Source organism: Ambystoma mexicanum, chromosome 6q (assembly GCF_040938575.1).
Source record: "Ambystoma mexicanum isolate Mex_15411 chromosome 6q, UKY_AmexF1_1, whole genome shotgun sequence".
Lineage (NCBI taxonomy): Eukaryota > Metazoa > Chordata > Amphibia > Caudata > Ambystomatidae > Ambystoma > Ambystoma mexicanum.
The window spans coordinates 441,964,890-441,991,676 of NC_090937.1; the positions used below are offsets into that span (position 1 = coordinate 441,964,890).

General features: G+C 48.0%; 1 protein-coding gene across 1 annotated transcript in view; it reads left to right on the plus strand.

The window, feature by feature from the left end:
• Positions 1 to 26,787, plus strand: part of LOC138516091 (RNA exonuclease 1 homolog) — a 2,454,886-nt gene that overhangs the window by 507,255 nt on the left and 1,920,844 nt on the right. The gene's annotated exons all lie outside the window — the stretch shown is intronic.

Genomic DNA, 26,787 nt, shown 5'->3' on the forward strand with positions numbered 1-26,787 from the left:
CCCCACAACTTGCAAGCCATATAGACCCATATCGCTCCGGAATACAGACTCTAAAATATATACAAGAGTGCTCGCCTCGCGCGTGGAGAATACTATGCCCCGCCTTTTTCACCCAGATCAGGAGGGCTTTATAAAGGATAGGCAGGGAACAGATGCAATGCGAAAGACTCTAGATATAATGGAGAACACCGTAGAACACGAAGGAAACCATGCTCTCCTCAGCATGGACTCAGAAAAGGCGTTTGATAGGGTAGAATGGAACTTTTTGTGGGCTGTGCTGAGGAACATGTGATTCAGTGAAACATTCATAAGAGGTATTCAGGCTCTATATAGATCCCCAAAAGGGAGGGTGGTGGTAAATAATAAAATATCCAAGGAAATCACCATGTCCAGAGGGACAAGGCAGGGGTGTCCCCTATCACCGCTGTTATATGCGCTCTCCATGGAGCCATTGGAACATTAGGAAAAATAAAGATATCAGAGGGATCAATGTAGATGCAGTGGAATACAAACTGGCAATATTTGCAGACGATATCTTAATATATTTGTCAAACCCCCACGAAGATATTCCGAAAGTCCTCCAAGTAATACAAGAATTTGGGAAATGGGCGGGTCTTAAAGTGAACATTGACAAATCAACGCTGTTCCTATACAAAAATTCAGAAAGCGAGAATCACACTGTTAATAGTAGGGGGAATACCCACTAATCATAGGAGTCTCTGATATTTGGGTGTCAACATCATGAAAACCACAGGGGAACTTTACGAGGTGATTTTACCTCCGCTCTTAAAGGAAGTAGCAAAGGACCTGAAGAGATGGACCAAATTAACCATATCATGGTTGGGCAGAATTGTTGTATCTATATCAAATGCTTCAGATTCCTGGTCCAAACCACCACTTAAAAGGGGTGATCCGCACATTTTTATGGCAGGGGAAAAAACAAAGGATAGCGTACGAAATACTGATCCAGCCAAAGGAAAAAGGAGGGGTGGGCCTGCCGGACATGTATGAGTATTATCGAGCTCCCAATTCAGAGCATTGGTGCTCCATCTAAGAGGAGATGAGCAAAAGCAATAGGTGGCAATTGAGAACTATCGAATGAGACCAGTCTCGCTAGGGGAATGGTTGTGGGCCTTGAAAAAAATCCTTTCCGAGTAGTGTCCTCAACCACTTTGCAATGGGCTCCCTCCTAAAGCTGTGGTGGAACAAAGGGGAAATGAAGACTCGCCAAGTCTAAATGTTAAGAGCGAAACAATGCTCTAAAAGGTACAGATAAAAAGGGATACAAATTAACCCTTTCCAGTACTGCATGGAAGATGGGTGTTGGGGAGAATTCTCTTATAAGGCTAATTTCCCAAACCTAGTGAGTCCCCCAGCAGCTTTGCTGGATTTTTGGGGTTTGCTTTTTTCTCCTGCTATGAGTGAGACTCTTTGTCCCACTCTTAGGCATGATTTGAGGTATGTCTTTGACTTATTGTGTGCTTATGGGCTACGGGATCTTTTTACTCCATAGGGTATCATCTGTTTTAGTGTATGTGTTACACAGCACCCTCAGTGCAGTAACACAGGGGTGTCATAGTGACCCCCAAACATAGACTCCATACCCTGGGACTGACAGTCTCCCAGGGCATGTGAAATCACCATTGGCTTTACTAGTCCAAAATTGTGAACAGAACCAGTACAAACCATCATATTGTGGAAGTACTGGAAGGGGTTAATTAGATTTCCCCTGGGTCTGTTTCCAAGGGGGCACTGTCCAGTCCCCCCCTTGTCGAGTTTCTGGCTGGTGGCAGTGGTTACCACGTAAATTATTACACCGTAATATTTCTTATGGGATTTTCCCATTGATTTTAAATGCACCACTTTTTGTTGTAATGTTAAAGATACCGCCGGTTTATTTATTTAATATAAAATCACCGGTTGGGTCTTTTCGCCAGAACTCTTTTCTAAAATGTCATTTGTGTCCGTCTCTGTGACTCCAACCAAGGTCGGGCCCTTTGTTCCACTTTTTGCCGGGCTTCTCCACAGAAGCCCTCCAACTGGTGCCACTCTGTCTGGGTTCCACAGGATGTGTGGGTGGGGGAATTGGCACTCTGGACTGCGTTGCCTTAGCAACCCAAGTCGCACTCTGTTCTGATTGGCCCAGTGGTGAGCCGCCCGGCTCACCATTTAGCATGTATGAGTGACAGCTAGGCTGTTGAATGGGGGGTTTTCTGCATAAAAGCAGGGCTTTTGGGACTGGAACTTCAGAAGTCGCCACAGGACCTAAGAAATCCGAAGAGGGGAGAAGCTGAGCCATCTGCAACGACGACACCACTGGTGGAGCCCTGCTGCAACGACCTCACCACTTTCCCGACGACAAGAGATCTTCTGCTGAGTCTTCTTCCTCTGAGCTGGTGGGATCAACCAGTTCGCCATTCGCCTGCCAGGACGTCTCTTGGTCGAATCGCCAGTGCCAAGCACCCCGGCGGTCAGATAGCCAAGCTTCACCACTGTGACCGCGAATAAAAGGAACGCACCTTTTAACTGAGCGAACTCCGTGGCTGGTCTCTTCCCTGGGCAGTGCAACGACTCCAAGTTTCCTCCTCGACGAGAACTTCTCTTCCCCTGGTCGAAACCATGAACTGCACCCGCTGCCAGGAACAATTGCCACCGCTGGAGCTTGCTCAACTTTAAAGGTACTGTGTTCCACCTGGCCTCCCTTTCTACGGTTTGCTAAAGGTGACCCTTAAATCCTTGGCTTTCCAGCTGGGTTGGCCCCTAGACCTTCTAACTTTACCTTCTGAATCAACCCAACCTCTTTTGAACATTTTTACAAAGACTTGAATGCATTTATAAACTGTGTGATCGTGGGCACATTTTACCTTGCTCCTTTTAAAGTGGGCCTGGCCTATGAACTTTGGCTCTACAGTAGACTCTGCCTTCACTAACTTGTTTTGGTCTTAGAAAAGTGTTGGGAACTGTTTTATTTTCGTGACCTGCCTTTTTCTCTCCCTTTAACCTAATTATTGGAGTGCCATCTAAGTTACGTGCTCGCATCTGTTTTTACAAATAGTGGTGTTTTGTCTTAGACTTGTCTAATAATTCTTAAGGGAGGTGTGTATACTCTTCTGATTGTGTTTGAACTTGCCTTGATTTATAGTGCTAGTGTATTTCCTTAAGTGTGTGTTAAATAATTATATACTTTTGATGCCAAGCTCTGGTCAGTGTTTGGTTGCTCTACTGTGTTTTTAGCCCTATTGTGTATCCTCTGTATACTGCCCTACTCTTCTTGAGAGAAGTCTGACTGCTCAGCCACAGATACCAGGTAAATCTGGGTGGTACGGACTGCTACCAATTGGGTTTACTGCTTACTCCTGTAGTCTTAATCTTCTTGCAGTGGTCCCCAAGGGAACTGCACAGGATTCTGCCTAACAATGGGGTGTACTGGATCTGTGGTAGATTGACTAAGTAAAGTTAATGGTAACTTTACCCTTTTCTGGGGGACGGTAGTCGCCTCAGAAATGGAGTCGAGGGAAGTCTCAAAGACAACCCTGTGCCACGGCACTGAAGGTGCTGCGTGACACACAAGAAGGGGGCTACTGAAGTGGTGTACTTCAGAGTCCACAATCACAAAAACAGGTAGAAACACATAGCAAAATACAGGTAAGAGTGGGGAAAAAGCTCCCACTCTTACCAAGTGGAAAAAAAATAAACTCCAGAAGTCCAACAAAGCTGCTGGGGGACTCACTAGGTGAGGGAAATTAGCCATAGATGAGAACTCTCCCTAACAGAGACTTTCCCAAACAAGCCCCATGTGCTGGAGAGGTTGTAATAGGAGGCAGACTACTGGCACATGTGGTGGGCATGCCCCAAATCACAAGCACACTGGAAGGAGATCCTGGGCTGGATTAGAAAGATGGAAGGGATCCCAATAGACATTGATCCTAGATTGGTCCTCTACGGCTTGGAGTTAAATGACAAGCGGTAGGAAAGAGTGCCACATATGATTCAATTTTTGCTCTTAGCCGCAAGGGTTTGTATAACTATTGGTTGGAAAACTGAATCTCTCCCAACGGAACAGATGTGGGTTAGAAAAGGTAAGGACCTGGGGGCGCTGTTGAGCAGCCGTCAAGATGGCTGCCTAGCTGTTGAGCTCCGTGCACAGCTGCTCTTCATCCGAGGACATCTGCGGGCTAAAGCATCTCTGCGCCTATCCGATCGACCCCCCTGTCCTCCCTATAACTGGGGCTACGTGTCGCTGCGATCCTGGCTCGGATCGGACCTTGGGAGCCGGAGATCTTCATGAGCGGGACCCCCGAGGCTGCCGCGGCGCTCGGCGGCCCATCGTGACTTTTTCTCCTGGCTCGAGCCACCCCACTACGGCCTCCCCTGCCGCATCCCTCCACTGGCCCGCCTACTCAGGCGCATATCGCGGTGCCCTGTGGTCCGCGCTGGGAGCGCCATGGGCTGGGCCGCATCCTTCGCCGGACCGACATCCGCAGCTCGGGCCGCGCCTTGCACCGGCCCGTCCTGGACTGTTTCCCCGTGCTGAGGTCGGGGCCCTCGGGCCTTGATGTGACCGGTCTTGCCGGCCGGAGAGCCAGATATCGGGGGGGCCCCTGGTCCACCCCTCGCCCGCGCAGCTCGACACCCGGGCGGTGCGTCCCTCCTGGAGGAGCTGCGCCCGTCGCTTGGCTTGGCTGCCGCGCTCGGCTGGAACCCCGCTGGCCCGGCATCCGCGGCCTGGGCTGCGGCCCACATCTTCCCGCTCCGGCTCTACCCCTGCACTGCTGCCGAGACCGGACCTGCCTCCAACAGCGCCCGAGGACCGGAGGAGCTGCCTGACTGGATCCTCGTGGGCTGCATATCAGGTGAGGGGCTGCTGGGGCTGCTGCGCGCCGGAGCTGCATTGTCCCCGTCTCCACTACAGACCATTCCCGGCCTGGCCTCTCTCCCCGCGCTGCGCAGCCCCGGCTGGCTCCTGCGCCGCCTTGATTGATCTCTGGGCCCATACCCTGCGGCGCTGTAAACGTTCTGCACCCCGGCGGACCCGGACCGGCCCGCTGCCGCCTTCCTCCGGACCCTGGATTAATGCCGTGGCCCACACTTGGCACAGCTTCTCTTCCTTACTGGCCATCGCCTTCACTGCCCCATGCAATATCCGCCTTTGCACTAATGCCCACACTCCTGCTGTTCGTTCTTCCTGTGGTTCTTACTCGGGGTCTGTTCTGGACACCGTCCTCATCCTCTAGGGCGGTTGGGTCGCGCTATCCCTGCAGCTACTCTATACATCCCTGACGCTACAGCTCCTGCCGCCTCTGCCAGGATTTGTTCGGTTCGGCGGGCTGGACCACCGACATTTGACTTGAACCTCTCCTGCACCTCCTTACTCAGGTCTTCACTCTGGCCACTCAGGGCCCCCGCTACATTATTCACGATGTCCAACAGATCAAGGAATAACAATAAAACCGGGGCCATGGACAAATTTGCTAAAGCCGCCCCGAGGCCCGACTCGGCCCACACACCAAGCGATCCAGCTGACGACCCGTCTTGCGTCGAGGCACCTACCACTGACCTCACAGCGATAATGGAATCCATGGCTAGAAACTTTGCAGCCTTCCACGAAAAGCTCGATGACATTAATGCCAATGTAGCATCACTCAGAGCCAAACTGGATCAGCAGGGGGTTCGAATCACGGAGACCGAAAACAGGATTGGAACCAATGAAGATAATATATCTACACTCCAGGGCACTGTGTCCACTCTGGTCTCGGATATGAAGGCGGTCAAGGCCAAATGCGATGACCTTGAATCTAGGTCGCGTAGAAACAACATACGCATCGTTGGTGTCCCTGAAAATGCGCTGAAGGGTCGTCTGGAATTGGCGGTCGAGGATCTTTTGAAGGATCTACTGGGCAATCCAGACATGTCTCCCTTCTTCACCATTGAGAGGGCCCATAGGGCACTATCACCGCGGCCTAAACCTGGTGACTTTCAGAGATCCATCATTGCCAAGGTTCTGAGCTTCAAAGACCGCGACCAAATTCTCCGCCTCGCACAGGAAAGAGGCGAGCTACGAATGGACTCGCAGGTGATCAGGATTTTCCCCGACTTTTCCACCGGAGTTCAGCAGGAACGTCGCCAGTTCCTTGGAGTGAAGAAACTCCTTAGGGAAAAGAACATCCCCTACGCCATACTCTTCCCTGCACGCTTGAAGTTTACGTTCAACAACAAACTATACTTTTTTACAGTGCCGTCTGAGGCGTTTAAATTCATCGAGGCACATGTTCCTCTCCACCCTCCGGCTGATGACACTATGAATAATGAGTGAATTGTATGCTTGCTCTGCGCTGCCTTGATACTATGCTTATATGTAGATCGAGTCCTGCCACTCTTTGTTCACATCCATGAGCGACCACACCTCTGCATTCACCTGTATACAATGCTTCCCTACGCAGGTTTAATTTCCGCTCTATATACCCACTCGCTGGGGAGCAACTGTTATCCCGCCCAGTTTATTCTCCCACACTTACTTCTGTTGTTCTCTGACATGCAAAGCTCCCTTGTTCTGGCTGCAACCATCGCCCCCTATTCACGAACACTGGGACAAGTTTTCTCTCATGGTTTCGCCTGGGTTGGGTTGCTGGATCCCTGTGGTGTGAGTGTTGCTCCCTGCGCCCCATCGGGTGGGACTGGAGTATTCACGATATGTCCGCTAACAACGTTCGTCTTGTAACGGAACCAGCTGGTTCCTAGCGTGCTCCTGCACGGCAACGGCGCACCCCACTGCGATTGCACTGTTTTTGGATATGCCCTTGTTGTGGGTCAGCCCCTGTTGGGCTTTTGGGCAGTCTGGGCCACGTTGGGGCCGGCCCTGCTCTGCACAGTTGAGGGTGGGTGATGTTTACACTGCTGAGGTTGGGTCAGTGGTGAGGGTGGCGGGTGGGAATGGGCTATTTGGAAAAAACGGCATGCAAGGGCCCACGGCACGCACATTGGCAAAACATGAGCGCCCTCCCGACTTCAACCCCGGGAATGCGCACTACTGCTGGATCTGGGATGTTCATTGATGCGAGTATACCGGGATTAGATATTTGCCACTGACATGTCTACCGTCATAATGTCCTGGAACATTCGCGGATTAGGCAATCACACCAAGGCCCGCAAGATCATGGCCTTTGCTAATAGGCATGGCTGCAAGGTACTACTCCTACAGGAGACACACTCCAATGCCCACATCCCGGGCACCATGGCCCCGTCGTGGGGTCCCACTAGATTCTTTACTTCCTCCTCCCAATCCAGGGGAGTCCTTACAATGATCCACAAATCGATCAAATTCATTCTGCACAAAAGCTACATATGTCCTGAGGGACGTTATTTTATACTGCACTGCACGATGGTGAATAAAGAATACCTACTTGTTAACACGTATTGCCCCAACGTTGACTCTGCTGAGTTCTTCGATGCGGTAATTGCCATACTGTTGGGTTACGTAGGAGTCCAGATTATATGGGGGGGGACCTGAACCTTATTCTTGACACTGTCCTGGACAGGACTGGCACGTCCTCTCGAGCCTTAACCAGAGCCGCACGCAGATTGCGTGGCCATATGCAGACGCTCAAGGTTTGCGACGTCTGGATGACATTACACCCCTTGTGCCGGGTGTATACTTATTACTCGTCTGCGCACGACAGCTCGTCTCGTATAGACCTGTTCTTAGTGTCAAATGAAACCATGGGAGGGGTGGATGGGTCCTGGATTCTCCCCCGCACTCTGTCTGACCAGGCTCCAATCACACTATCTGTGAGGCTGGGTATACCCAGCCCGACACTGAGCACTTGGCGTTTCAAATCTGAGGCCCTCAGGGATATTGTCTTTGGGGCTGATATCCTTGCAGACATTATTTCCTTCTTTGACCACAACTCTCTCCAAGACACATCAGCTGCGGTCAGATGGGAGGCCTTTAAGGTATACATCAGGGGGATGTCCATCTCACGGGAGGCTGGGGTACTGAAAGCTATCCGAGCCAGCCTCGGTCGTTCTGAAGCCAAATTGAAGCAGTTGGAGCAGCAGTGCTCCACTGCCGCTGATCCCGCCATACTTGTCAAAATTAGGGAGGAATTGCAGGCGTACAATGCGCTCGCTACCAACGAAGTCCAGTACTTCAGCCGCCCGCAGGCCGCCAGGAAATATGGCGAGGGTGACAGACCGGGGAAGACATTGGCAGGCGTGGTGAGGGGGGAATTTGGCCGAGCTCAGATCACCTCCATCAAAGATGCATCTGGCAACGTACAGTGGGCTGACCAACAGATCTTGGAGGTATTTACTGAGTTCTACAGGTCCCTCTACTCCCATCCTCCCGAACACTCCGAATGACACATGCGCGAGCTGCTTGCTCAGATCCCCACCACCGAAATATCCCCTGCTGCCTGCGACCAGCTGGACTCCCCGGTAACACTGGATGAGATAGTGACGGCCATCTCGAACCTGCCCAAAGGCAAGGCGCCGGGACCTGATGGCCTCACGGCTGAGTTTTATCAAGAACACGTGGCCATATTGGCTCCCAAGTTACTCGAGGTCTGGGACGAAGCACTCCGCTTCTCTATCCTCCCCCCGTCCATGCGTGAGGCTGTCATCACGGTACTGCTCAAGCCTGGCAAGCCGGACGACGAGTGTGGGTCCTACAGGTCCCTTTCCCTCATGAACCTAGACACGAAAATCATTGCTAAGATCATAGCCAACCGCTTTCTCCCTATTATGCCATATCTGGTCCATGAGGACCAAGCGGGCTTCGTCCCCGGCAGGTCCACCTCCCATAATATAAGGAGATTGTTTAATGTTATGTCCCGTATAAATCAAGACGCCCAGGCCGTAGCGGTCACTCTGGACGCTCAGAAGGCCTTTGACATGGTCTCTTGGAACTACACGTGGCTGGTGCTGGAGACGATGGGAGTTGGCCCAAACATGATTGGGTTTATTAAACTACTATACGCCTCCCCTATGGCCCGGGTCAGGGCTAATTCATTGACACCTGACCCTTTCACACTCTTCAGGGGTACCCGGCAGGGCTGCCCCTTCTCCCCGATCCTCTTCGCCCTCGCAATCTATTTGATGGCGGATTATGTCCGTGCTCGTCATGCCCGCAAGGGGATACGGTTGAAGGATGACCCCGAAATCATATCTCTATATGCAGATGACATGATTTTATACATTAGAGAGCCCACGACCCACATTGACCCAATACTGAGGGACATCACCCGCATCGGCACCTACTCTGGCTTCACGATCAATTATTCAAAGTCAGATATCTTCCCGCTCACTAAATCTACCCAACAACCCGCCACTGAGTACCCCCTTCGTTGGTCCCCGAGCGGCGTCAGATACCTGGGGGTGCAGATAGCCTTGCTTAAATCCACTTTGCTAGCCGACAATTATTCCACCGTGGCACAAACGATTGAGGTCAAGATGGCGATCGCTCCCATTATCCATGGCTGGTCGGCTCTCTCTGATTAAAATGATCCTGCTCCCCAAGCTTCTTTACACTTTCAGCAACGTTCCCGTATGGCCTGGGAAGGGCTACTTCACTAAACTGCATACACTATGCGCACAGTTCCTATGGCACTCCGGCGCAGTGCGTAAGAAGTGGTCTGACATGGCGCTCCCCTATAAACAAGGGGGGCTCACTGCCCCGGATCTGCTACTCTACTGGACTGCGGCCCAGGCTCAACATGCCACTCACTGGTACCCGGGCTCCCCAACGAGTCCGCATGTCAAGTTAGAGCGACTAGCGGCCGCCGGCACCAACGTGATGTCCCTTATACTACATCGCCATTACACACCGGACTCACCCATTGACCCTGTCGGTACGACCATTTACGCTTGGGAACGCTTGCTATACCCGACGGCCGAATCCCTCCCTTACTACAAATGGCTCCCGGTGTGGCGCCTGCCTGACTTGGAACCCACACACGATATTGCCTTGGCCCAACACTGGGGAACGCTGGGGTATCAAGCACTGTCCGACTTCTACCCAGAAGGCAAGTTCATTGACCCCCAAACATGGAAACAAGGGCACACCAGATCCGCCTTGGAGACCCTCCAATACTATAGGCTACGGGCACCGTTCCGTACTACATGGCCCTCATTTCCTGATGAGCCCCCGGATAACCCGGCGATCGCATACATTGCCAACTCAGGCGGCGCCCGCAGTGTCATCTCTTCACTATATAAGATCCTTCAGGAGTCCATCACAGTCCCAGTGCTCAGGGCGCGCGACGATTGGGCGAATGAATTGGGCCTGGAGTTGTCTGATGGCGACTGGGACGCAATGTGCCTACACACGAAAAAAGTCTCCCTTAACTTCCGTCACCGCGCCATGCAGTACAAACTCCTCAATAGGCTCTACTATACTCCACACAGGACCTCGACATTCGCCCGCACCGCGGCGGCCCTGTGTCCTCGCTGTGGAGCTGAGGAGGCTGATCACCTGCATATGTTTCTGACCTGCAGGGAGCTATCTGGGTTCTGGGAATGCATCTTGAAAACACTCTGACATAACTGAAACTGTGATTGTTCCTGACCCCCTGTCGGTTCTGTTTGGGGTCTGGAAAACCGATGAAACCAGACGCCTAGCTAAGTTCCTAAATATAAGCTGTATGATTGCCAAAAAGTGTATACTCCAGAGCTGGAAAAGCCCCGCCCCCCCCGGTCTTTCAGAAATGGTTGCGCTTACTCACCCGGTCACGCAATTGCGAGGAAGAATACTTGTCTGTGCTCCCCGCCCAGTCTCGCCCCAGGAACATTTGGGCTGAATTTAACGCTTACCTTAGCGTCCAGAGCGAGTGCACCCCCGAATCTGGTCTGTCCCCTGCCCCGCCGGGCTTTCATCCCACTGCGTGAGGCCCTACTGTGTTCCTTTTTTTTTCTTTTTTTGTGCTCCTTTTCAGATACCGTTCAGTTGTCCATGTTGTGATTGCTGTATCCTTTATGATGTGCTGCTCTATGATGTAACTGCTATGTATCTGTTGCCATGTGTGCCTTGTGTACTTCTGCCGTCCAAAAATAAAAGTTTTAAAAAAAAAAAGGTAAGGACCTATATGAAATGGAGAAAATAATGGCTCAATTGCATGATATGACAATGAGCAGAGAACTGGAATGGGCTCCCTTCATCGAGGCCTATAAATAACAAAATGAGAAGTCTGATTTTTGCCATTAGCGAAGGTGCTATCCCGACTAGCCACAAGTGTTCCTGTTCATGCCCTGCTTTGACTTTGGAGTGGAAGGGGGGTGGAGTGGGAGGGTGATTGGGGATAGAATGTTATGGGTTTATGTTTATGCTTTTGAAGGTGATGTAAGTTTTAACTTTGAAAATGACAATAAAAGCAAATAAAAAAAATAAACATACACCCAGTCACAGCAGTGCTCGGACAAAGGGCGTACATACGGAGGGTTCCGCGGCTTCCAAGAGTGGAGGTCCGGGCAGCCCAACAGTTCGCCGACCCAACATCAGCTCAAGCAACAAAAAGGGGTGTGGGGGAGGGCGGGGGTAAGGGCTTTTTCCACTCCCACTCCTCGGCAACAGCCTCAGAGGGAAAGAAGGCATGACATGCCCCTCCGGGTCCACGTGTCTCCAGTGGGGGGGCAGGCTTGCTCACCATGCACATTTTTGGCGGCAGAATTTCAGACACCTGAAATCCTCTCTGTAGTATCCACAGAATACTGCCTCTCTATCTCAGCCTTTCTACCCTTTTCCCCTCCACTCCCACAGGTTGGGCTAGAAACTCTTTTGGCAGAGAACCGGTCGCTCGTCAAGAGCTAGTCAGTGGAGGAAGTCCCAGCCTCTCAGCGAGGCTTGGGCTTTTACTCCAGGATTTTCTCCATTCAAAAAAAGAACCAGGCAGGCCTGGTTTGCTGTACCTTACCACCCTCAACCTCTCCCTACGTCTACAATAATTCAAGATGGTTACCCCAGCTTTTATAGCTGAGACATTGTGCAAGGGAGACTGGATGTGCTCCCTGGATCTGAAGGATGCATACTTACACGTCCCGATCTGGCAGCTTCATCATTCTTTTCTATGGTTCAGGATCATGGGCTACCATTTCCAATACAAGGTGCTTCCTTTCAGCCTAAACTCAGCCCCCAGGGTCTTTACCAGGCTGATGAATACAGTGACGACCCTCCTCAGTTCGCAGGGCCACCACATCTACCCGTACCTCGAAGAATGGCTGGTCAGGGCGACATCTCCGGAAGTGGTGTACCACACTTCCCACGCTCTTATAAACACACTGCACAAGCTGGGTTTTTCACTCAACCTCAAGAAGTCGCAGCTGCAGCCTACGCAGAGACTGACCTTCTTGGGGCTTATATGCGACACATGCTCTGAGAAAGTTTTTCCGTCGGAGGACAAGATCACAGCCATTAAGAGGGCCACAGCACACTTCCTCAGCAGAGAGGTGACCATGGCCTGGTGGTACCAATACCTACTGCACCTCATGGCAGCGGTCATCTTGGCCGTCCCCCACACGAGACTCAGGATGAGGATACAGCTGCACTTTGCAGCATCTTGGAACCAGGAGCGAGGCTCCCAGTCAGAGCTCATCAACATTCCTCTGTCACTTCACCCGGACCTCACATGGTGGTCCAGGGAATGCAACCTGCGGATGGGCAAGACCTTTCCGGCAACCTACCCCACAGGTCACCATCACCACGGACTCTTCTCTCGAGTGTTCCGGGGGCCACCCTGGACAACCACTGCGTCCATGGCACCTGGACCCGACAGTAGCAGGAGTACCACATGAATTGGTTGGAACTGAGGGACATCTGGCTGGCACTCAGAGCCTTCCTTCCGGTTATCGAGGGCCAGGACGTCCTCTTTCAGACAGACAACTCTACCAGCATGTTCTATGTCAACAAACAGGGTGGTACCAGACCCCCCCCCGCCACACTGTGCAGACTGGCACTCAGCATGTGGGAATGGGCCTGGAGAACAACATCTACCTCACGGCCGTCCACCTGGTGGGGGAATCCAACCTGGAGGCAGACAAGCTCACCAGACTGGGAGCGGACAACTACGAGTGGCAGTAGAACGACCTAGTACTGCAGGAGATCTTCTATAAATGGGGACACCCTCTGGAAGTGCCAACTGTTCACCTCCTGGCACGGTCGGGGCCCCAGCTCCCTGGGCGATGCATTGCAGATTCAGTGGGACGGAATGACAGCATATGCCGTCCCGCCCACACCACTGATACAGGGTGATATGCAAGATCAAGGAATCTTGCCACCTCAGCATCATTCTAATAGCACTGGGTTGGCCAGCCAGGCCATGGTTCTCGGAGCTGCTCAGCCTCTCGGAGATGTTAGGCAGAAACCTGTGCAGTTCCCTTAGGGACCACTGCAAAAGATTTAGGACTACAGGTGTTTGGCAGTAAACCCACTTGGTAGCAGTCTGTGCCACACAGATTCACTTGGTAGCTGTGGCTGAGCAGTCAGACTTCCCTCAAGAAGAGTTAGGCAGTATGTAGAGTATACACAATAGGTACAGAGACACAGTAGCACAAGCAAACACTGACCAGAGCTTTGGTGTAAAAGTATATAATTATTTATTTAAAGACACTTGTAAATTACACTAGAACAAAAGAGGTAAGTAAATTCAGCTCACAGTCACTATTATATATATATATATATATATATATATATATATATATATATATATATATATATACATACAACCCTAATTACGTATTACACAAGTCTTAGTGAGAAACACCACTTATTTTCAGACAGAGGTGAGCGCTTAACATAAGATGGCACTCTAATAAGTTATAACAAAAGGGAGGGAAAAAGGCAGAGTTATGGAAGCACGCAAGTTTCAATACTTTTAAAAGAACCACAGTAAGGCAGGATAGGCAAAGTTCTACTGGAGAGCAAGTAAGTCAATTGCAAGGGCCACTCTTGGGGTGAGCAAGCAGAAGGGGTCCAGGTTCACACAGTGGGGTTCTGCCCAAAGAGTCTTGTAGATAGTTCACACAAAAAGGATGAAATTAAAGTCAGGAAAAGTTAGCTAGGTTGTCCCAGGTCAGCCCAGGTTAGAAAGTCGAGGCTTTACTGTCACCACGAACGATCTGTCGCAAGGGAAGCCAGGCGGTACACAGTACCTTAAGTGTGAAGGAGGCTCCAGCGGGGGCAGTTGTTCTGGCAGCGGGTGCAAGTCGGTGTTTCGTCCAGAGGAAGAGAAGTTCTCGCCGTTGAGGAAAGAAGGTCGTTGCACTGCCAGGGGAGAAACCAGCCGTGGAGTTCTTTCGGTTAAAAGGTACTACCCCTCTCTTCGTGGTAGTGGTAAGCCGTGGTATTCCAGTTGCCGGGGTGCTTGGCACGGGCAAGGCGGCCACGAGATGCTCCAGGAAGGTGAAAAGAAGGCAAAACTGGTTATCCCCACCAGTCAAAGGAAGAAGACTCTCCGGACTGGTGATCTCCTTTGTCGTCGGGAAAAGTGGTGAGACTGTTCAGCAGGGCTCCACCGGTGGTGTCGTCGTTGCAGGTCGGCTCAGCTTCTCCCTCCTCGGATTCCTAGGTCCTGTGGCGACTTCTGAAGTTCCAGTCCCCAAAGCCCTGCTTTTATGCAGCACACGCCCATTCACTCAGCCTAGCTGTCAATCAAACATGCAAAGTGGTGAGCCGGCCGGCTCACCACTTTGGCCAATCACACAAGAGTGCGACTTGAGTTATCAAGGTAACTCAGTCCAGGGTGCCTAAGCCCCCTCCCACACCCCCTGTGGTACCCAGACAGAGTGGCACCACTTTTGGAGGCTTCTGTGGAGAGGCCCGCCAAAAAGTGGAACAAAAGAGCTCGACTTGGGTTGGAGTCACAGAAGAGAACACAAACGCCATTTTAGAATAGAGTTCTGGCAAGAAATACCAATCGGTGAATTAATATTAAATAAATAAACCGGCGGTATGTTCGAGGCTATAGGAATTAAATAATTAAAGTTGGTAGCCTCGAACAATGGGAAAATCCCATAGATATATATTCGCGGTCGAATATAAAAAGTAGTATCCACTGCCACCAGCCAAAACTCGATCAGGTGCCCCCTCGAACAACAGACCCCGGGGCAATCGAATTGCCCCGACCAGTACGTCCACAATAGGATGGTTTGTACTGGTTTCTGTTCATAATTTGGGACTAGTAAAGCCAATGGTGACTTTATATGCCCTGGGAGACAGTAGTCAGTCCCAGGGTATGGAGTCTATGTTTGGGGGTCGCTACGACAGCCCTGGGTTACGGCACGGAGGGTGCTGTGTAACCCACATCAAAAACACATGAGACCCTATGGAGTAAAAGACCCCATAGCCCATAAAACACATGGAAAGATAAAGGAACACCTCAAATCATGTCTAAGAGTGGGAGTAAAAAGAGTCTTGTTCTCCGAAATAGGCTGGCAATCCAGAGATGGTAAATACTCAGATAAAACAAACAGAGCATTGAGTAAACGTATTGATCTTTGGGATTGGCTGGAGAATTTTGGACATCTTAAGAGTTTGAGCAGCTACCAGTTTGTGCAATACAGACTATTTGAATTTAGGAAACCCCAGAGATACTTGAATATCTGTCCATCTATTAAGCTTAGACGGTTTATATTACTGCTTCGCCTAGAACAACTACCTACCCTTAGCAATACGGGGAGAAAAGACAGCATGGCTGCCGAGGAACGCATCTGCCGATTATGTAAAGTGCATAAGCATTTGGAGACTGCAAAACATTTGCTGACTGAGTGCTCGGAGATGGTTGGCACTTTTACCCTCCTTCTTGGCAGTTATGTGCATGAAACTACATATATTGGGGAAGCTCTGTTTTGGCATTACTGTCTCAATTCCAACAGCCTACGTCTCTTAATAGCTCTGTATACTGTTTGGTTGCAAATTGAAACAAGATTGGGTATAACACTGTAGAGGAATAGGTTTTATGAAATAACTCTCATACAGATGGTATGAAATTTGTATAGATCTGTGTATAATGTGAATTATAATTTTTTATTTTTTTTTAACAGTATTTTATATTGCAACTCATGTATATTTAAAAATTGTATTTGAAGTATGTTAGATTTTTATCATGTTAGTTATGTTAAATTTGTGTAAAGTTTATAGTTTAAACTATAGCACAATAAATATTAAATTAAAAAGAGTCTCAGTCTTAGCAGGAGAAAAAAATAAACCCAAAAATCCAGCAGAGCTGCTGGGGGACTCACTAGGTTTGGGAAATTAGCCTTTACAGAGAATTCTCCCTAACAGGAGAGGCCTCCCATTCGCCTTCCAACGGGCCCAGCACATCACAGCAGGGGGGCAGGGTAATCCACCCCGCTGCACAGAAACTAGCCCTCAGTGTGGTTATTTAACAGGCCACGCTAGGTCACCTGAGCCTTTCCCAGGCTAATCTAGAGATCATACATGGTGCTAGGAGCAAGTCTACCAGGGCCCAGTATAAGCGCAAGCGGACCAGGTTCTGCCACTGGGCAGACTCTAAGGTACCAACCCCCTTGCATGTACGTGCTCTCCTTCTCCACGCACCTCGCCCATTCAGGCGTGCAGGTAGACACTTGCCGCACCTTCCTGGCAGCCATTGGGACTTACAGAAACTCTGAGGAGATCTTTTCCTCTTCCAACCCGATTGTCAAGAAGCATTTGACGGGACTCGCCAGTCTCTACCCGCCCATCAAGAAGCCGCACTCCGTGTGGGACCTCAACATAGGTTTGGGTGCCCTGGTTAGTTACTAAACTCGGCTCTGCAGAATCGGTGAAATCCAGACACTGGTCGCCTCAGAGCCATACACTACGTTTCACAGGGATAAAGTGGTCCTGCTGACTCCCCCAGCATTCCTACCTGAGGTGCCTTCTGCATTCCATCTGAATGAAGAAATTGTGCTGCCTATGTTTTTTGCTTCACCCAAGGACGAGGCACAGATTTCTGCACTGCCTTGATGTCAGGCGTGCCCTGAAATTCTACTTGGCCAGGACCAAGGGCTTCCGCAAGTCAGACTCACTTTTTGTCTCCTTCGGCGAATCAAGACCAGGGTACCAGGCCTCCATAGCCCGTTAGATGGTCTCGGCCATCAAAGAAGCTTACGCGGGACTGCAAAAGCCTCTGCCGGCCAACATGCACGCCCATGTGGTCAGAGCCAAGGCATCGGCCATCGCTTTCCAGCGGCAGGTCATAAGCAGGGCGGCCACATTGGCCACCCCTTCGGCTTTCTGCAAGCACTACTGTTTGGATGCCGGCTCTAGATCAGACGCGGTTCTTAGGAACATGTTTGCTTAAGGATGGTCTGCTCTCCACCCTGGGGCTACACTCTGTTGTAATCGCCCATGCAGTATGGAGGAAAGGGGACGGGATGTAAGAGTAATTACAAGTTACTCACCATAGTGACTAACATACTCTTAGTCCTTTCCTCCATACGTCCCACCATCCTCCTCCCCAATTAAACTGGTGTCATTAGGCAATGTTAATCTAATGTCGACGCGTCTATAGAAACTAAGGTGTGGCGCCGGAGGGTGGACTCAGGGCAGCGCATGCTCCCATGGCCATACCCCCACGTGCCTCTAAATTTATAGGGGAAGGTTTTTTCTCCCGTCCATAAAAAAGGGACGCCCATGCAGTATGGAGGAAAGGGGACTAAGGACTAAGAGTAAGTACGTTAGTCACTACGGTAAGTAATTTATAATTTTTGGTTCATTGTCTGGTCCAGGCTGGTTTCAGAAGCATGCCTCTTGAATGGTTTTTCTTTTTTTTTATCTGATAGTCTGCAAACCGTTTGGCTTTATCCTTTTTCCTCTGCTCCTTATGCAAATACCTGTGGTGTTCCCCAGGGCTCCTCCCTTTCCCCTCTGATGTTCAACCTTTGTCTCTGTCCTCTTGCTGATCTAATAACATCTTTTGGCATCTGTTTTTAAACCTATGCTGCCGACACTCCATTAGTTTTCCATCTTGACTCTGTCTTCTGATGCTCCTTCTAATTTCAAGAACTGCCTATCGGCAGTTTCATCTTGGATGGCTAATAACAGCCTTAAAGTTAACCGTAGTTGTGGTTTTCGGTGCTCCAGACACTAGCACATTCTGGAATTTTTCTTTTTGACCAGAGTCACTAGGTGTCCGTCCTGTACCTGGCCCTAGTGTAAAAAGCCTGACGGTAAAAATCCTCCCCTCGGGATCCAGAGAGGCCCAGATTGCTTCAGCTTGCCGTTTAGGTTTTCACAGACTGAAACTGCTTAAGAATGTTCTGCCTTTTCTTCCTTCTGCCTGTCGTGCTACCGTTGTTGCCTCCTCCACAATGGGATCCGTCGATTATGCCAATGGGATCTATTTAGGACAACCAGACTATCTGATTCAAAGTCTTTACATTTCTCAGAATGCTGTAGCCCGCCTAGCCCTAGGGGCCACCAGATTTGAGCATATCTCCTTGTTATTAAGTAAACTCCACAGGCTCCTGGTTAGGGGACTGATAGAGTTTAAGATCTTGCTCATTGTGCACTGGGCCTTCCACTCTTCCGTCTATCTTTTTACGGAAGAAGCTTAAAGCCTAGATCATAGGACTCCTTTTTCAATCCTGGTCAGTAAGCTCTGGAACGCGCTTACGCCGGCATTCTGTGGTCTCAGACCTTCTTGGTTTTAGGAAACGACTAAAGACCATGCTGTTCAATGCTCAACTTCTGTCTGTTTTCTTCTGGTTTTTCCGGTTTCTCTTTCTTAGCGCCCATATGCCGTACTGGCCTTAGCTTGTGCTCCATAAATTGTAGTACATACATACACAAATTCATTAATTGTTAAACGTGTCCAAAAAGGGAATATTTTAGCCCTCCATAATCCCTTTCTTTTCCCATTATTCTCCAGGCTTTTCTTAGATACAAAGACAGTGATCAGGCTATTACAGGTGATGCAACATTCAACAGCAAATATAAAGCTGGCCGAACTGGTTAAATCCACTTCCTTTCAGTAGAGGAACCAGTAACCTTTCCCTCAGATGGCCATACTCAGGACAAAAAAGAAGAAATAGCCCATATCCTCTAACTCTGCCTGACACACTGGACATCCAGCACCCAATATAGTGTCCTAACCGGGCTCTCGGTATTGGAGCCCTTTGCAATGTACTATTTCACCAAGTCAGATAGTCTTTAATGTTGACACTCGCAATAATCATCAAGGGTCTATTTGCTGTTTTATTTTTTTAATTTCCTGGGATTCTCTAGCATCCGAGACCCATTCCTGTAGCCTTTTTTGTTTTTTAAATTCACAGCTTACATTACTATTTAATAATGTGGATTTCCAAAATGAACATTTACATGAATTTTTCCCAACGTTGTCTTGAAGTTATAAAACAACTAATATTATCCACATTCTTTTTAGGCAACAAGTCTTTTAACAAGGCTTGGGTCTATGCTGCTTTTGGATTTGTCAATGCTTTGATCCACAGAACTGTTCCATGGTCATTTCATCCTCAATAAGCCTGAGTCCAATTTTCTTAGGGGTCACAAAATATGGGTCTGACCTGGGAGAGCCAAAAGACATTTTTTTTAATTTTTTTTTTTTTTTAAGAAAGAGTTTTCCTCTCTTTGAATGCCACTTTGATCGGCAAAACCCCATATTACCTCTCCATACTTGGTAGCTCCCAAGGTTTGTGCATTATGAACGGTTTTTATGATGTTTAATGGTTGCTGCTTGTATTGTTTGATGAATCTAAATATTCCCCCAATCGACTGTCTCATAAGGGGCAGCTGTTTTGTGCAATGAGCCTCTGCCATAAAATATTCAGAGAAACTAATCCCGAGATAGTCAAAATGATTTGCTCTAGGGATAGCATTTGCTTTGCACCACATGGTAGGGAATTATGGGTTCCTTATTCCAAAGCCGACCATAACCGCAGATTTATTTTAAAATTCACTTGTAAATCAAGATCTCTCCATAAAGGAAGCACGTTTATTCAAATTAGAGAAAGACGTTGCCCTGGTTAGAAATGGGGCAAAGGGCTTCAAGTCAAAATGTGGGAGATGACCTCAAACGTTGCACTAATTATTTGCCCACCGAAATTTAATACCAAAGATGAGTAAGGCCTTTTAGTGTTTTATTATTAATGTTTAAAGTGCACTCCCCTTGTCTTACTTCTACCTGACCTGAATTTTCACCATCTCGCAATTGTCGTTCACATGGTCACGGTCACTGTATTGAGGTTAAGTCATCTGGTCTGTATTGACTTGAAGGAGTTTTATCGGTAGAACTCCAAAGTTTTCAGACACTAATTTAAAGACACCAAGTCCTATTATGACATGGAATGATAATGTGGGTGCACCCTATATGTAGTAAATGTCAATTTTAATGGATGGGCTCAAACGGATAACTTCATACTGTTGATTAGCTTACCAGCCATCAATGGTGGTAAATCAAAGTTTTCATTAAGGCCATGTGAATGGCTATTAAATGTAGGTGTCCATTGGAGTGCCAAGGTTTCTGGTAATATGAAACAATCCACCAACACAGACTATCTGCTGTGTGGTTTTTGTTCTGTTAAGTGTCTGAACAGCATTGCTTTTGGGATTTGGCTTTGGATGCGTGATCTGTTTTCCAACCTACATTTTTACCTCAGACAGTTTGTTCTACAGGGGCACTCTATACAGTAGATTGCTCCAGCAGTCTTACAGTTTTTCATTTGTTTTAGATGCTAAGTGTAGTCTCCTATTAGGAAGCGTGTAACTTTTTGGGTGCATCTATGGGGCTGCACACGCTCCACAAGGGAAATGGCTGACAAAGCTCCCTAAATCCCACAGTGTTTGTCTGCTCTTCTTAATTCGGCCTACATATATTGTCCTGTTTGATGCTAGATGTCTTTAGCTACAGGAATAGAAGGGAAGGAATCTCCAGACATTAACATTTAATTATACAAAATCTAGAAGAGCCATTGTGTGGAAAAGATTTCGAAGACAATTAAAGGTGCAGTGCTGGTAGGTCGTTTGACAAAGGCTAAGGCTCCTTCTTAGATTTTGCAGCAAGACTATAGCAACTTAAGGTGTCCTGCCTGAATGTAAGTCTTGGGTCTAGGAGACCCCTGGTTACTTTGAATTATTGGTTGAAGAGTGATGTAAAGGTGGCTTTGGTTGATGGACCTGAAATGCTTCTGGAAACGTATCTTGTTAAAATACGGGGGTCTGTTTTTGAGTGTGGGGCGAATGCGGTGTGGTGAGAAGGAGGGATTGAGGGGGTTAACACTGGATGTTTTCGGGAGGGTAATTGCAACTTCATTTTGTAAACTGTTTTTTCTTATTACAGATTGTTGGAACACTAATATTGGTCAATGTATTTCTAAAAACATTTTTGGGGAAAACCATCTGTCCTTCCAACCTTATGATTAATTGTCCAATGATTCAGTATTGTCAAACCATTTTGTCAAGGCTAGTTTGGAAAATTCTTCTTTGATATACATTTGCCAAGAGAATTTATATTTTACTTCACTATGCATTAAATATACCAAGATATTCCTTGAGTATTGCAGAGAAACTGGACCAGACTAGCTTAATCTTTTATAATATCGGGGGCTCATGTAAAAAAAGACAGAAGTTGACTGGTGAAGTCTTTGGAAATGTTCCCAAATGCCAGCCCCATATACAAATGATTTTACTGTACGGTAAGCTGCAAGTATTCCTTATTTTTTTTTTATTCCTATGTGCTTAACCAAGCAAAAAAGTGATTAACCTGAATATTTTGTTCTTAAAAGTTGTCTGCTTACATGGTTGTCCCATTTTAATGAGGCATTAATTGTAATACCTCATTAATCTCAGTTTCCACCTGCTCCATTCTTTCACGTCAAAGAATTATGAATATTTTTAGATTTCCCCAGCAGCATTCATTGACTTATTTGCTGTTTGTTGTACAGTCTGTGGAGTCCATACATTCTACACAAAGATCAATCCAGATCTGCTGTGCTTTCTGAGTGTGAGTAATAATGCATCTGTTTACACAAATGAAACCAAACTATCACCCACCTGAAGGACATTAACGACATTCGCAAGGTGGGTGTGGTTGTCATTGATGCACAAAGGACGCACCCTTTTAGGGCCCCGTGCATACATGGAAAAGGTGCAGCAAGTTCTCCATTGGACTCTGGCTTCCAGATCGAAAAGAGGCTCTTTCAGGATGTCAAAGACTGAGAACGCGAAGCCATTTTTTTCTAGAATTTCCCTACCTGTTGTGACAAATCTGAGGATGTCGCCCCTTCTTCCCTAGGGCGAGATCTTTCCCATGGGGCTAGGGTGGTGCGTCCACAGTACAATAGTCCCCCTGCGGGCAGTGCCCCGAGGGACGATCAAATGGGGGAAGGAATCACCCACTAGGATTGGGGATGACCATCACCAGAGAATGCACTATCCACCCGCTTTATTACCAACTCCTTCTCCAAATTTAAATCCTCCTTCCCACTTCTTAGAGCTGATTTTATGTCAAGTCAGTCCACTTAATTGGATGACAACGCAAAAAGGTTGAATAATACAAACTATCCTGTTATGTAGATTTGAAACTAATACTGTTATGTTAATGTTAAAGGATATTTGTACTGCGCACTCTCACCACCAAAGTGGTCCCCTGGTGCTCTGGCGGCTCTGAAAGAGGGGAAAAGGGAGGGCGAGTTAGTGGGAGGAAGCTGGAAAAGGGCAAGAGAGCACTGATGTGCTGTTGGCGGCCTCAGCCCGGTGGGTCCGTTGGCTGGGCCTGGGGTGTTTGTGGCCGGTAGTCGTCGTGTACTGTGTGGGTCTATGTGCGTTTTTTTTTTTTTTTGTTGCAGTATGGTGTAGTTTGTGCGGTATGTTGTGCTTAGGGTTGTGGTTGTGTTTGGTTTAGCGTTTGAGAGGTGTATGCAGAGGAGGACATTGTTAGTGGATTTGTTAGTTGGCATTACTGTCTTGAAGTGAGGTGCTGGGTTTCCGTAATCTCCCCAGATGGGGTGTGGGAGCATTTCTGCGCTTCTGTCCAGATCTGGGCTTGTCCGGTCCCTTTCACACCTGGCCTCCACTTCATCAATTTCCTTCATAACCTTTCTTGCCTTTCTTCGTCACTCATGTGGCCAGTGCACATGCTAATTGCGACAACTTAGTTTGAGGTTGGTGATTGCTAACATTCAGAGAACTCTATAACGGTGTGGTATCTGGTAGCGATTATGAGCGAGTGAGGATGTTGGCTGGGACTGGCTGGGGATGCTGATTCTGTCCTTATGGGTGTCACTTGTGTTCTGTTTGACTTGGCATTACCTATCTAGTTGTGGTGGGAATTTCTCTGGTCGGTTCTGGGTGTTGTCAGTGTTCTCTTTAGTTTAGTCATCCTTTTCCTTTCTGTTTCGGTTTTCAGTTTGAACTTGTGTTGTTGAAGAGCCAGGTTTTTAGTCGTTTTCTCAATTGTAGGTGATCTTTGTAGGTGTGACGAAGAAGCCTAAGCGTACCAAGATCATTTGCAAGAAGCAGAACAAGTGGTCTAGATTTCAAAGGCCAGTCATTGGCCCTAAGCAGTACATCAGACCGATGCAGTGATTGAAGGGCAGTTCAAGCTCAAACCGAACCGCAGGAGAAACATGAGATGGAGCGAGTCATCCCCCAAAGAGAAATAGCGGGAGCCGTGAATGGAAGCAGCTGACGCGTGACGCAGGACCTGGTAAAGCACAGAGGATTGGGTGCGCACTGCTGGAGGGTTGCTTCAGTCTGTAGAGCCGCTGCAGACATTGCTGTACCCCCAAACGCTACCCAAGCCTCCAGAAGGGATACAGCTGACCGGGAACCGCCGATACCATTGAGAAGGAACCTTAAGAAATCTGTGCCAGCACTGATGGATGTTATGGCGGAGTTCCATCTTTGTTCCGGATACAAGATTAATTGGATGAAATTAGAGATCATGCCTTTGACACATTCAGTAGATAGGAAGTTTGTGGTGGACTTGGGCTTCAGGTGGTGTCCGGACAAATTGCTGTACTACGGAGTTTGGTGACTTGATTAAGGAGAATATGCGGGACATGTGTAGCAGTTTGCGAACGGATCTTGAGAGATGGGGCCTTTTAAATCTTTTTTTGTGGGGAAAGATGAATGCCTTAAAGATGATAACTGCCCCAAGGATTAACTATGTTTTACGTATGGTCCCTTTGATGTTTCCTATGACATTTTGGAGGGATTTAGACAGGATGTTACAGGAGTTCTTATGGGACAGGAAACCCCTCAGGTTGAAATTGTGGAAATTACAGTTGCCGGTACATAAGGGTGGTCTTGGAGTGCCAAATTTCAGGGCTTATCTGGCTTTCATTTCAGAATGTATGGTTCCTTTTGTGGAAGAACGGCAGGATGTTTGGGTGGAGGCTGAAACTAGTTGCAATGGGCTGCTTACTTCGAGAGCTGTATTGACTTCGGTCTCGAGACGGAGTTGTGGAGATGACTTGTTGATGGATAGCATGAGGATTTCCTGGGGGGATCTATGTAAGTATTTGGATGTGGAGGCTTCGAAGGTGCCTGGTGCTTCGATATGGTTGAATCCGGCTATCTAAATAGATGGCAAGGTGATCTTTTGGGCAGATTGGTTTTTGGGTGGGGTGGGTCGCTGATCTGTTTAGAAATGGTCGCTGGATGACGGCAAGGGAATTGCAGCACCAATATGTTATTAAGAACTTTAGAGCTTCTGATTTTGTGAAACCTAAGTGTTCGATTGGTAATGTGGATTTGGAGAAGAGGATTGAATTGAGTTTATTTGCTAGGAATTCAGATGGAACATATAGGGATTTGGCCAGTCACCTGTATAAAGTGTTTGTGTCATGTTTTCGTGGAAATGATTCTTTGATGGAGAAGTGGGGCAGGAGGTTTGGAATGGATATCACAGAGGACGTGTGGCAAAATGTGTATGAATGTGAAATTGTGCTCGCTGGGACTAAATGGAATTTATTGGATGCCTGAGAGAATGTGTAAAAGAGGGATGTTGGAGAGTGCAGAGTGTTGGAGATGTTTGTGAGATCTGTACGTTGGAACATCTGCTATGGGACTGTAGATTGGTGAGACTTCTGGGGTGAGATCGGACGGGTATGTGAGGAGGTGATTGTTGGTCTCCCTGTGTTGGACTTTAGTGTGGTCATATTGGGATGTGATGAGTCGTTGGATGGTCTCCGAGTGAGAAGAAATGGTTGTTCCGAGGAGCGATGACTGGTAAGATTATCTTGAGCAACTGGAAGAATTCTTTGACGTTGAATATTGAGACGTGGTTGTCCGAGATGCATGAATTGGCAAATATGGAGAGAGTGATGTATAGGAGACTTGGTAAACTGGGTTTATCTGAGAAAATATGGGGTTCATTTTTACATTTGTTTTGACTTGGCATTGTAGCTGTTGGGTGGGAGGGTAATTGAGAGATATATTTGATTTGTTGGGGTTTAATGTATTGTATTTCTGGCTTTGTACATAGTTTTGTGTAAATGTTGAGAAATTGTAATGTTTTATGTTATTCATTGATTATCCTGTCATTTATGATGGATGTTGTGTAAATAAAGATTTTTTTTTATATTGCATTTTATTGAATTTAAACAACACAATCAACGAAAAACACAAGAAAAACAAGGTCAAAACATACGCATTCAAGGAACGAATCAATAAGTGAAGGCACGATAAGAGTCAAATGATCTCCATTTGTCGCCCTTTCCATCTACAGTTCAGTCTAGTGTCTTAGGGCATCATGAGGTTACTGGTATTCTCTCTCCTCCCATTTGTCCCAAATCTTAGAAGCTTTGGTCGGGAAGCCTCTTGCTTTATAAACTCTGTGCTCTAACATTGCAAGCGTGTCCATATCATCTGCCCATTGTTCCAGTGTTGGGGACTCTGGGGCTCCCAAATTTTGTGCAATGTTCCGCTTCATTAGTCCTGCGGCCGTGGGTGGGCGCAATCCTTCCCATTTATCAGTAGTGTTCTCATCGGGAGAGCCCAACACCACCACCTTCGGGTCCATTGTTATATTGCGGCCTAGCATCCTGGATAGTTCATTGCAGCATTTCCCCCAGAAAGTCTGGATCCGCGTACATTCCCAGAGGATGTGTATGAATGTACCGACCCCCCCCCCACATCGGAGGCAGTTCAGGTTTGAGGCACGTTTCCAGCCATGCATCATGGTTCTTGGGTAATATATTCGTGTAAATAAAGATTTTTTTTAAAAAATTGAGAAGGAAGCAAACTTGGATGCAGGTTGCCAGGGAGCTGTCAGAAGTCCAGGGAAGCAACTGAGTGAACTCAAGAAACATAAAGAGAGGGTCTGGGACCCTAAAGTAAATGTGACATTTGTATGCTTGGCACGAGAGTGAACCAAGCGGATACAACGCGACCGTGCCCAAAAGAGAGGGTCTGGGACCCTGAAGCGAATGAGACCGTTGTATACTTGGCAAGACAGGGAACCAAGCAGATACAGTGCGAGCCTGGAACATACAACCATATGAGAATCCAAAGTTTAAGGCAAATTGGGTCTGGGACCATATACCTGCTTGTTAGGAGAGTGAACCAAGCCACATAAAGTATTGCAAGTCTGGGACCCACATGAGAGACGGAATAAGAGGGTCAAGAACGTGGTCGTCAATGAAAGGAGTCCAATGCTTGGAAGCTGAGCAGGCCAAGCCAATAGGACTGAAGAACTGAATCTGAGAAACCATTCTTCGTGTGCTATCCAACACCTTGGGATAAGTCGTCTAGGGAAAAGGAACACAACCCTTACTTTGAAACCTTATATCTTTGAACATTATTTTTGCATCACTTTATTACATGTGAAACGGGGA